This window comes from Balearica regulorum, chromosome 14, assembly GCF_011004875.1.
Source record: "Balearica regulorum gibbericeps isolate bBalReg1 chromosome 14, bBalReg1.pri, whole genome shotgun sequence".
NCBI classification, from domain to species: domain Eukaryota; kingdom Metazoa; phylum Chordata; class Aves; order Gruiformes; family Gruidae; genus Balearica; species Balearica regulorum.
The window spans coordinates 10,382,764-10,395,235 of NC_046197.1; the positions used below are offsets into that span (position 1 = coordinate 10,382,764).

Genomic DNA, 12,472 nt, shown 5'->3' on the forward strand with positions numbered 1-12,472 from the left:
CACCAGCGCTCCTTCCCCTTTCTCTTTCAAACGCTCCTGAAGGCAGAACGGAGGGCTCTGCCCCAGGCCACCCAAGCAGCCCTCACTGTCACAGCCCTGAGTGTCTCACTGCCTCTTCCACTGTGACTTTCTAAGATATCACGTAGTGTTTCTATATGACAATTCAATGCAGTCTAAGGATGAGATTGTCAAGGTTTTCAGGGGCTATCAACAGGAATTAGGTAGAAAATCGCCTTTAAAATTTCATTTGAGAGTGATCTACTGATCCAGGCTTCATCCATGCTGCCCTGCTAGTGCTCTATGTGTGCAAGAAACCTTCTTCCCTTCTAGGAGAGATCGGAGGAGCAAGTCCTGCTCGTTTCTTAGTGTAGCTGGGACAAAGCAATTCGTGGGGAATGGATCTAGAATCAATCTCTAGCATTAATGTCATGAAAAGTCACCCTATTTTACAAAAGATTAACAGTGGCTTATGAAAACAAGAATCAATACCAAATGCCTTGACCAAAGGTTATTTTCAGTTGTACATTGTTTAAACAAGTCATGTAGAATGATAAATGCACCTATGACTAAACGTGAATGGCACAATGTCACGAGACCAATGATAAAATTATGAAAATCAGCAACAGAAAATCAGCCTGAGAGTCAGAGAGGATGGGCCAAGCAGCATTTGCTTCTTCATTATCAAATATGTGAAGAATAAACCAAAACATATACTCAGTCCAGCTGCAGGTGAGTACGTGATTAGACAGGAGTGAACAAAAGTATACTCTAATCCCAAATTAGGGCATATACCAACTTCCATTTACTTTTTAGCAGATGAAGAAATATTTTTGAGTGATACCTGAGTGCACTGAGATGTGCTGAATTTTGACTGCTCTCACACACCAGTGTCTGTGTGTTGGGGAATGGTCTGTCCTGCTACTGCCAAAGCCTATTTATCTTGTTTAATGACTTACTGGAATTAAACTAGGTTTCCCCTGCAACAGCGAAGAAGGTATTCCTGTAGACATGCCAGTGCACTGAGATGCTTTTTGGTCTTTTAGAAACCAGAATGGCCCGTACAGCACCTGGGAGGAAGGGGAGTGCAGCTGGTCCCATTTTACTGGGGGAGAAACGGAGCCAGCGGAAGCTGAACCACCAGGGAGAAGTGCAGCGGTCTGGGGTGAGACCAGCCTTTTTGCAAACAAACCAGTGCTTCCCCACAGGGCTGCCCTTTTCTACTTGAAGCAGTGTGACATCGCAGGGCCAACAGAAAAGCCACAAACGTCGCTGTGGCCTCGCTGCAGTTACATTTGGCAATTGGCAGAAAGCCACTTCCCCAGACAACAGCTGCGCACGGTCTGGGGAAGGCGCTTTCTGCAATGTTCCTGAAAAATCCCTTGGTAACGTGCACTTGCAGAGTTCCAGTCCCTTCTGGAAGGAAAGAAGATAAGTGACCCCGTCTGTTACTGGCATGACGTGACAGGGGCCTCTCCTGCTCTCGTCTCATCCTCACGCAAACAAGGCACAGCACGACAGGCAAAAGTAAAAGCCTCCCAGCTTCTGGGTTGCCACTGCCACCACTGTCAGCACCTGACAGAGCTGCTCTGAGATTTGGCTTGCTAATGTCGGAGAAGTTGAGATGAGAAGGATTATGGAAATCAGAGACAGAAGTCTGGGACAAATGCTCCTGGATTGCTTCTTATGGTGCATGTTCTCATCTGCAGTCCTTTGTAATCACAAAAAATGGTGCCTTGCAGATATCTTGAAGAGACTGGAGACAGACATATGCATCTCATCATCAGGAAGTCTGCCTTGATAGTCAGCCAAGATCCAAGGGGAGCGTGCATTATTTATTATTATCATCATCACTGCCACTAACTTAATTTCCCTAGAGATTTGACTCCAGTATAAATGCATGAAGCCATATCCTGAGGTTGATACTCCATTTTTGTTAACCATACTGTCATACAAACCCCCTCTGTCTTCTCTGGGAACTTTCTGCATAAAGAATGGGTTATGCGCTGACAAAAGTCCTCTGGACACTGCTCTATCTTTTTCATTGCAAGCTGCCCTTGAAACCCATGTGATAGGAAAGAAAAAACTGGATGTACTGCAAAATGTCTGCAGAGACTGACTGACTACCTGGCTCCCTGCAGACATCAAGTTTATTAGAGAAAAGCAGAACAGCAGAAAATCAATAGCAACAAGCAAAAATTGTTTATTTGTGCCAACACTGAATTACGAACCCTGAGCTTTTTGCATATTGCATGTGCAGGAACATGATGTCGACATCACTGTGCTGCAAGAGGAAGCAAGCGATAAGACTTGGTGAACCACCAGCTCTTCCTGAGCACAGGACCGTCACTGTGGTTTTGTTTATGTTATGCTTTACAAAGTAGAGGTGTCGCGGTTTAGCCCCAGCTGGCAGCTGGGCACCATGCAACCGCTCACTCCCCCCACCCCCCCCCCCCCCCCCCCGCAAGGGATGGGGAGGAGAATGGGAAGGAAAAGGCAATACCAGTGATCTTTTTTGCAACTTTAGCCTTTCTTTTATTTCACAAACTATTTTAAGCTATTGACCGTATTTATTTCTAAAAACTTGCCTAGTGTTTAGCAAGAGGCATGCATACAAATGCTACACTGACTGTGGTTTGTGGTGTACGGTCACAACATAGAACTTCTGTCCCTTGCCTGGATGACAAAGAGAAATAAATCAGAAAATGAAAGATGATGTGCTAGTCATAATTAGTAGGTATTTCAGAATATATTTCTGGAGAGGTTATTTGTCCTAAAGATCCGTAGGCCTTCTTTATAATTGTCAGATGACTATGCAAATATTAGCAGTGACATGACAACTAATGACATTACCCCACATATGGAAATGAAGCAAAATCTAAATTTACGAACTTTTCATTTTCATTATTCATCTAAGCCTAATCACAAACACTGGGAAATCTCACTGTAAAATCCAGTGAGTGCCTGCTTTTTATTTTTTTCTAAACTGAAAATTAGGGGGCTGTTTCCTTATTCTGACAACATACTGAAATTAGCACATACCGCTCGTGGTATTCTCTCATCCATGGCAGCTGAACTGAAATGTCTGAGTTTGTGAAGCACTGATGCTTGGCAGCACAGAGCACGATGCCCCATCACCAGCACGGTGAGGTCCTCTGCGCTGCTCATTGAAAGGAACAGAAGCCGGCAAAATGGAGCCACTGATTAAGGAGAACAATCATGGAGGATTTCCTATTATTCCAAGCTTCAGAGGGAAATAGTAAGCAACGTAAAGGAAATGAGTGCATTTGCTCAAAAAGAAAAGGTCAGCCAGCCACAATTTTTCAGCTTTGATATACATGCAACATTTTACCTCTCATTTTTATCACAAATTATAGCTTCCCAAGGTCGACAGGAAGTTGACAGAGAGATTGTAAAGTTATTGGGTGGTGTGAGAATGGAACTAACTATGATTTACAAACTTGTCATTGCAGCATGTCCACTTTTGTGTAGTGAAGAACAAGGCAACATCCTTTTGCATCTTCAGCATGCAGTTTTAAATAACAGCTCCTGTCAGTATCAGAGAGATTCAGACCTCCCCCCTCACGACACCCTGCAAAGCTAGTTTAACAGAATAAAACATGGACAGGCAAAGCTGGTACCCTCCTGTGAACTGCAGACCATGTTGCAGCTCTACACAGATTCTGCCAGATGCTCATTCACATTGACATCGCTCAAAGTTAAATAGCAGTGACTGTAAATACAGCAAAATCTTTGATATAAAATATTGTTGCATTGGAAAAAAACCAATGTACAGGATTCCTACGTTGCATCCACAATACTTCCATTGCCTCCCTATCACAACTTAATCTCCTCCAACCTTAATTCCTGTGTTTATAAAATAGAAATAATAGCATTTAGCTTTCTGTCATGGGCCGTTGTGAAGACTGGTGAATCTTCACTGGGTGTCTGAAAGGTCACCAAATTAGCGTTGCCCAAACAAAATGACTATTTCTATTAATGCAATAGTACCAGTGGGATTCATATTATTTTAGTTATGTCCCGGTCTCCTCAGCTTTCACACAGCTCTGAAAAACAACTGTAACCTATTTGTGTTGCGTGAAAAAAGATGCTGAATGTGTCACGATGCAGGTGTAAAGGGAGTTTTATCGGTTTTTAGCTAGGGAAGCACACAGCATGCAAAGAGTGAAACCATGGCACTACTGAAGTTAATGGGAATACTCATAGCATGTAATAAAAACCAGCTCCTTTTACAGCATCTATTGTATCTCACAGAGTCTCACTGAGACATAACTAAAATACCAAATCAAAAAGACTTCCAAACACTACCTCAGGACTAGACTGGTAGGACAAAATTTCAGTCTTATGGTACTTGAATGTATAATGAAAAATCCATTAGTGACTCACTTTTTCTAAGGATAGAAGGAAGCATACCTTATGAGTCAGCTCTCTGCTGAGAAAAAAGTTCTACCTTCAACGGACCAGGAGACACACCATTGAAAAGAGCATAATTATCAGCTATTACATTGTGGGACAGAGTGGAGAACAGGCGAAAAAAGCAAAACTATATGAAGGACTTAGCTCATGGAGGAACTCTTAGCATCATAAGACTGACCTTTATAATCCAGTGAGAAATTAGAGTTGCATCAATTCATCACCTGTCTGGGAAGTTTACTGCAGACTTCTCTGGAAGTCAAAGCACACATTAATTCTGTAGCTGCAATACTAACAAGGGTAGGGTTAAAATAGGTAGGGCTGGTTACCACAGATGAATGTCTGAATCAATTAGAAAAGGAAAAAATGAGACAGAGGTAAATAAACTAAATCTACTGAGCATTATCAAATGAGTATGACTGTAACAGATGAGAAAAAATTTGTATAGTATTTCAGTCAGATAATATCTACAGATAAAGGAACAGAATCATATTTAAGAAGAAACATGCTGAATATTGAGAAAAAGTGATACGGCTCTGAAACGATTTGAGGGAAGTTACTTGCATCTGCCTGAACAGAATTACACAGTGTAAATAAAGGGAGTCACTCTTCTGTGAGCTCTGGACTAGCAAGGTAGATTTTTTTTTTTTCATGTCTCATTTCAGCTCCTAAGTCCTTACTCAAGCAAAACTCCCACTGGAGTCAATTAAATCTTCCTTCTGATTTCAAACAACATATCTAATGCAGGACAAATTCTTTCTAGGTTGTCGACTTTTTCATACCTTTTGGCTCTCTGCAGTCATCTGCAGTAGCTGGAGTATGCTATGTCTCCTAGCAATATACACACACATGAATCATGGTGCCCTACAAATAAGACAGCTAAGGAGGTCAACATTTTGGAGGTTGGCATTCTTCTCTCTCATATTCGTTTTATACTAGATTAATGCCATTGTCTTCAGTAAACTTCAGTGTGATTTTTGTGTGGGTGAATCAGAGAATTTGGCCCTCTACCTGGAATAACATTATCTGTGGCTTTGGATAGACACAATTCAACTGCACTGCTTTTCGCGCCTCCACTCCTCCTCATTGCTCTTGCCCAGCATATGCTGCCTACACGAGGCCATTAGGAGAGCACATGCAGTATTATGCCAGTTAGCAGTAGGACGTTTTCTTGTGCTTTGGATAAGCTAAATGAGTTTATTAGCTATGTCACAGATGACCCATAAATCTTACTAAAAGTGATTAATTCCCAGGGAGAGAATGCTTCGCCTAAATTCACTACTTCCCCCTTATCTGGCTCCCCCTCAAAATTTTCAGTCAGCAACAAGAGGCTCAATCACTTTTGCAACTGACAGCAAAAAGCAACAGCAAACTTTGTCCAGGCATTGCTGCTGGGAAGGAATCTTCGGCCTGATGTTCCAGGGGTTTCACATTCAGATTCACTACCAGTTTTGACCTCTCTGGGGGAACCACACCTATCTTACCCCATTCCCTGCCCTGCCTCAAACACAGAGGGGACATGGGAACGCAACGTCACTGACGTGAACTTTACGTGGCCCCATTGGTACAACGGGACGCAACACAAGAGGTTCCTCATTTACATAAAGCTCCAGTTGTGAGTCATCTCTATCTTCTACGGCTCCAACTTGTCACTCTGACGAGTCTCCGGATGGCAAGTGAACGTACTGTACCGTTCGTCAGTCATATGCTCACAAACGTCCGTGCGGCTGTTTCAGCGCCTGCAGTGGGGAAATAGAAAAATGTAAAATGTGCACAGAAAATTTCCCTGCAGTGTGGGAAAGTTGTATGTGTAGCTTCTTGTGCAGCAGAAGGGAGCTATTCATTAATTGTTAACCCACATTATCACAAGCCAATCTCTCAACTTTAAGCCTTTCCCAGCTACAGATGAATGTCCATCAAATCTCTGCCGTTCTGCACAAAAGTCTTATATTAATTAACATAATGACTTACATCATTCCCCATGCTGAAAACTAAGGCCAGAGGGTTCCCTGCTCAGAACTGCTTAAAAAATTGGCTGCAGAGCTGGGAAGAGAACTGAGGGCTGTTGTCCTGTACAATAAACCAGTAGTTACCAAACCAAGAGCATCTTCTCCATGTCAGCACAAAAGGCCAACATATCTACAACAGCAAGCCTAGGTCTATGTCTGCTGTAACTCCACCGAAGACAAGCGTGGATTTCAATCTTTTTAAGCTTTTAAGTTTTAGACTTAAGGAGTTAATCTCTGTGGATACCCTATGTTCTCCATGGAATGAGGTTACTGCTCTGAATTGCCTCTGGAGGAAACCTTTCCCTGCACATGGGCTTGAGAGGACATCTAGGAAAAGTAGTTTCATTAGGCTAATGTCAGCCTTTGCAAATGCTCTTGTAATGAAGTTTTCATCTTCCTGACACTGTTCACACTACTGTCGCTAGCAAAAAACATCCACTGATATGGAAAAAGGGCAGCAGGGAAATTCCATTTAAATAAGCAGAATTGGAAACTTCTCTCTTTTTTTGCATAGGGTTGTTCCCATGAAGATTTCAGGGAACAGAGTGCGTGAGTAAGAAGATGAGGAAGGGGCAGGGAAACACCAAATACTTTGAGTGTACATCCTCAAAGACTGGGTAAAATTTGTAAATAGTTACCGTATAATGGAAACATTTGGGAGAGAGAATGGAAGAAAGTGAAACACAAACGATGAGAGACTCATGTTTCAGTGCTGGAAAAATCATGATGAACTGGACAGTAATTTTTGTGTTTGTTATACCCATGCTACAAAGCCAACCAAAAGGGAAGGGGCTAAATATTGTACCACGGAACCCAACCTAATACACCAGTTTATTGCCTGGGGGCAATAGTGTGATAACCAAAACCTGTATACAGATTTCAGAGTCAGCACAGGCCAAAGCATTGTCCTGGACATTATCATTTTGGCAACCAATATTGCAAAATGATAAAATATGAATTTCAGGAGAACAGAATATGGATGTTTTCTAGGCCATGTCTTACTCATAGAACCTCATCAAATGCCTGTAGATCGCATGTCACACGATCACAATCTGCCCATGTCTCTGACATGTTCCCTTTAGTAGCCTCTGACACCAGAGATGAAAGCGCACAGACATCTGACTTTACACCACAGGATGCACCAGTGCCAAACTACATTAACATATGGCAGCTAAGATTAATGTTTGGAAGTAGCCCAGTCTCTGAGTCAGACTGATCCTTTCCGTTCATAAACTTTAAAGTGCCAGGAAAAAAGTAAAAAAGTCCAATTAAAATATACCCCGGCTAACTCCACTGCAGGTTTATCATCACAGCATGGGGAGGGCAGTATTTTGCTCTTTTGCGAGAAGCTTGGGCAAGAAACCATGAAGTGGCCTCACAGGAGACAGGGTGAAAGGGGTCTCCTTTGGTGAGGGTGAAGTCTGGAGACTGCTAGGCCTGGTTTCCCCTAAAGGCAGGGGGAGTTTTCTGTAAGTGTTTATCTGTTGCTTTATTCAGGTCATTTTAGTGACTTCTGATTATGCACACTGTCATTTGAAAGGGACCTTTCACTTGAGCTTTGTTTCTGATGAATGCGCTCCCCAGATACATCGCCTCTTAGCTTCTGCCATGAGCTTAAACTTCTTATTCTCACCTCTAAGTTCCTGTACAAGTCTGCCTACATATCTGCTCTCACTTTTTCCCAATTCCCTTCTGCTGGGCATTCACTTCTCAAGCAGTTTCTCTCTTCATTCTTTCGTATCTTTGCACGCTTCTTTGTGTGCTCTGTGTATTTACAGCACTCCCTCTCTCCATCTTTGTCTCCATCTCGTATAAGCTAGAGCCAACACTTTGAGATAATCACCAGTTTGGAGTCTCTGTTTGGCCAAATGGCAGATCGCTGAAGTCAGCAACAAGGATAGATGCTAGATCAGATCGCAAGTCATCTGAAGTTGACTATCCAAAATTAACCCCACTCCAAATCAGAAGCCAGATACTGAAAAATCCTACCATTCCAATGACACTTCAGAAATGCTGAGTCCACAGGCTCCAGGTGAAACCAACGCAAGGCCAGAGACAGTGACCTCTGGCTTCATTCATTAAAGGGTTAATAAAACTGCTTTTTAAAGGATTTTCTCTAGTCACGCCCTGACTTCTGCAACAGATTCTTTAGCACTGAGAAAGCCTCCCCAATCCACTGGCCATCACAGGACTGCCAAGTGACCAAGCAAGAATGATGAAAACACAAGTGTCATTTGCAGAAGAGGCAGCTTGCTAGCAAATCACAGAAGACGCAATTAAAAATCCATATCCTCACTATGAAAAAGATTACAAAAGGAGTATGTATGTCTTGTCTGAAATGTCCCACTGGGCTTACTCGGCTCCCTGAACACTACACAATGTCTAGAGGAAACCACTGAGAAAGCTGATAAGGCCGCACAAACGAGCATGCCAAAAGTAAGTCGGTGAAGTGTTATTCAACATCTCACGCACATGGCAGGTTCCAGTGGGTCACATGATGGGTGAGAACCTGCTAAGCTGCAGTAGCGTGACTGGCTGCCCACACATTGCTGCAGCAGGATTTGGCAAGTCTTCCAACAAAGCTTCCAGCACCTTCTTTGAAAAATTCCTCCTTGTCAAGGTTTTGGTTTGGTCAACTTGTTTACTGCTTGACGGCCTTTGTGGTGACCCAGTGCTACTGAATCCTCACATACTCATTCTGTTGGAAAATGCCATTTTCCATGTATCGCTGGCCACAGGAGAGCATTCCCTCAAGCTAGAAAGAGACCTGAGCATAGCCTGACCTTGCACTTGGATGCCTGCGCTGGCTTCCATAGCTCATACCTAGGAACCACTCATTCTGAGAAAGTCATTCTTAATGCAGCAAGCCAGGCACTTAGCATCCCCAGGCCCTGCCGAGCTTTCGCACCGACTCCCCACTGAGAGCACGCCGGTGCAAGGTCTCTGGGAGAGATCCAAAATAGCACTCAGGCACCAAAGTGCAACTTATGCAGACTGCTGGCGCCTGGGCTCATGAGAGCAACCCCGGAAAGCCTTCCCTCCCCTCCTCAGCTACGTCAGATGCTGTAAGTGCCTACAGTTTCTGGTGAAAGCTTCTTTAGGCGCCAAAAGGTCTGGCGCCTTTTTGTGCCCAGCAGCCCCACTGCTCTGGGTGGGCTGAATGCTGTCAGCTACTTCTTGCCTAAATCCATCCAGGAATCAGGTGGGGGGGTTGCCAGTAAGGTCTTAAGGACCCCATTTCCTAGGCGTGCTGTGACTCAATAGGTCTCAAAGTACACGGCAGAAGGGAACTGTCAGGAGTGCTTATGTGCTTATAGATATTTAACTTTAGTAAGTCATAAAACCAGTACCCCAGTTCCAATATCACCACTGTTTCCCAGATGAGAGCTCTAACCAGGCACCCTATTCTGACACAAGAAATTTTGCGCTCCTGGTTACCCCGTGGCTCAGCTTTGAGAAGCTGGGCAGACCACGTTTTCCTCCCTTCCCCTAAACGCTGTAAAGTTTCTCACAGCACTGCTCCCTGTTCAAAGCTCCAGAACAGGCTTCCAGGGCAGTGCTCTTCAGCACTTGGTGAGTAAAGTAGAGGGGGTAGCTCAGCTCCCAGGCATATTTTCACCAAGAAGACTGATTCAAGTGTCCATGCCAAATGTGTTACTTAAACCTACAAGCAAACACTTTTTGGTCCTATATCAGACTTTTACAGTGAGATATTCAGACGTTCCCTTCTCCTAAGTGTTTCCTACTGGCTGACGTAGGCATCTCACTACTTGGTGTACCAGCTAAAGGCACTTCAATTCCTTAGGTTCCTAACTATTCCTCTCCAGCGTACAGGGAACTTACTTAGGCATTTACCTCACTAGAGAGCATTGTCCCTTTGAGAATCAGGTCCTAAAACTCAACTCCTCTTTGTTGCTAATCCCAAATCTCTTTGCGATTTGCCCCTCTGTTTTAGTGTTTGAAGTCCTCTAGCACAGGACTTTGCTCTAGTTAACAGTTAACTTGCATTTCCCTTTGGCCATGACCTTTCATGTGTTTGCGGTCTCCTGAACTACACTAAACGCTAATCAATACACGGATGCTACGAAAACATGAGGCAAGCTTGTGACAGGAGGTGAAACTTCTTTGTGGAGTTCATTTCCACAGTGCGAAAAGAAACCAAATATGAAAACATTCTGCTCACTGTGACTTTTCCATAGTAAATTCCTGGCACCCAAAAGTAAAGCAAACAAGCAAAGAAAAACTGTATTAAAAACTAGGTAAAATTTCTAGGGACTTTAAGAGTGGTAGATTCCCCTTAGCATTGCCCTAAGATGTATTTGCCCACTGTCACAGGACAAGAGGCCGCGTGGCTGCACAGACCCCCTTCTCCATACTCAAACATACACATGGCAGCTGTACCCAGCCCCGTGATCTATCAAATAATCAGATTATTTCTTCTGCATACTGAGCAGGTGGTTGCTATGTCTTCTTAAGGAAAAAGCTCAGATATTCAATAAAGAAGGACCTTATGTAGTAAGTTGAATACATACTAATTTATTCTACTGTCCATTTAAAGTCCAGGCTCACAATAATAGATGGACAGCATAACATATGTGATGATGATAAACACATACTACACTGCAACAAGACTTAAAGCTTGCTTTTTTTGTCCCTGGTATTTGGAAAGTGTTGTCAACATGTAGCTTACTAAAATCCTAAGAGGAAGGGCTGAGCTTTCATTACTGATTATACTTAGCACAGCACTTGTATTTGAATTCTTTACCTTCATGTGCATCCTGTTCCTTCAGAACAATTTCCTCACATGCTGTTATTTATATTTTTAAATGCTTTATAACATTTTCTCTTCATTCTGTAAAATGTTTTTTCCTTTTCCTGAACGGCAGTTGTGTTTAATGCTTCATGCAGTCAGCGACACACCCTGCAGAATACAACACATAATCAAGTAAACACGCCCTGCAAAGCAATGCGCTCACTTCAATCCCCAACCCACCCTGACACAAGTGCTACAAGCATATCCTGTGAATAAATACGCAGGGGTAAAACGTCACGGTGCGTACCCTGCCACACAACACCCCAAACCAAAAAGCTACAGTTCAGCTGGGAGCAAACACACCTCAGCAGCAGAAGGGGCATAAGTGAATAAGCACTGCACCTTCCTTAAGTCACTGCACCTTCCCAACTGATGAACGAAACCTAATTCACCTAAACGATGACTGTACATACCCAACTTTACCTTTAGCAAATAATGCTGCTCATGACCCAGTCACAGCACTTATAATACATTCCCAGTGCAAGAGCTGTACTACAAGCCAGAGGCTAACATAAAACTCAGCTGTGGGTAAGGAATCACAAACAAAACAAAAGAGGAAATCATACATGAGTGTCACAGGATGTTATATTATCTAAAACCACGCTGAACAGGTAAGGATCAAGGTTACCCTTTTCTGGGAAAGAGGAAATTTTGAGATTACAAAATAGAGATAAGAAAAATGATCAAGCATTAATGTAAACTCTATTAACAAGAAGTTAAATCTAAAGAATAGCGTATCATCTAGAAATTAGGAATGTCTAGGAAACCTGGAGACAAAACATTTTACGTGTATGAAGAAATTTAGGGAATAAATACCCAGGAAGATAACTCAAATAAAGCCCCTTTTGGCCACTCTTTTTTTATTGGAAGGAGGTACCAGTTTTGTTGCTGTGAGGCATTAGTTAGGAATCCAGATAGAGTCATCCATGGTCTGAATTATCTACAAGAAAGTGAACCGGAATGAGGAAAATATTCTTTTTTTGCAAGAACAATTATGAACACAGAATTAAGAATGAAGAGATTCGCTTGCTAATTTTAGAGCTGAAGCTGATCTTATTCTGTAGTCTTAGGTGAGTCAATTCATCCCTCTGCTTCAGTTTCTTCATTGATAAAAAAGTTCTGAAAATATTTACTTACTGATTTCAGAGTAGCAGTTTGGCTCAATTAATGTTACTAATGCAATTTCAAGAGAAACAACAGATAGTTTGAGGGCTACCAT

At 42.7% G+C, this 12,472-nt stretch overlaps 1 long non-coding RNA gene across 2 annotated transcripts; it reads right to left on the minus strand.

Moving 5' to 3' along the window:
• Window positions 1–2,184: 2,184 nt before the first annotated feature.
• On the minus strand, window positions 2,185–12,187 carry LOC142603870 (uncharacterized). Of its 2 annotated transcripts, none has more exons than XR_012837766.1 (3): window positions 12,070–12,187; window positions 11,206–11,361; window positions 2,185–6,170 (listed from the first exon to the last, which is right to left on the minus strand). It is a non-coding gene; the product is annotated as an uncharacterized LOC142603870 (long non-coding RNA). The 2 variants fall into 2 exon arrangements; XR_012837765.1 differs by lacking the exon at window positions 12,070–12,187 and adding an exon at window positions 11,677–11,856.
• Between the last annotated feature and the right edge of the window lie 285 nt (window positions 12,188–12,472).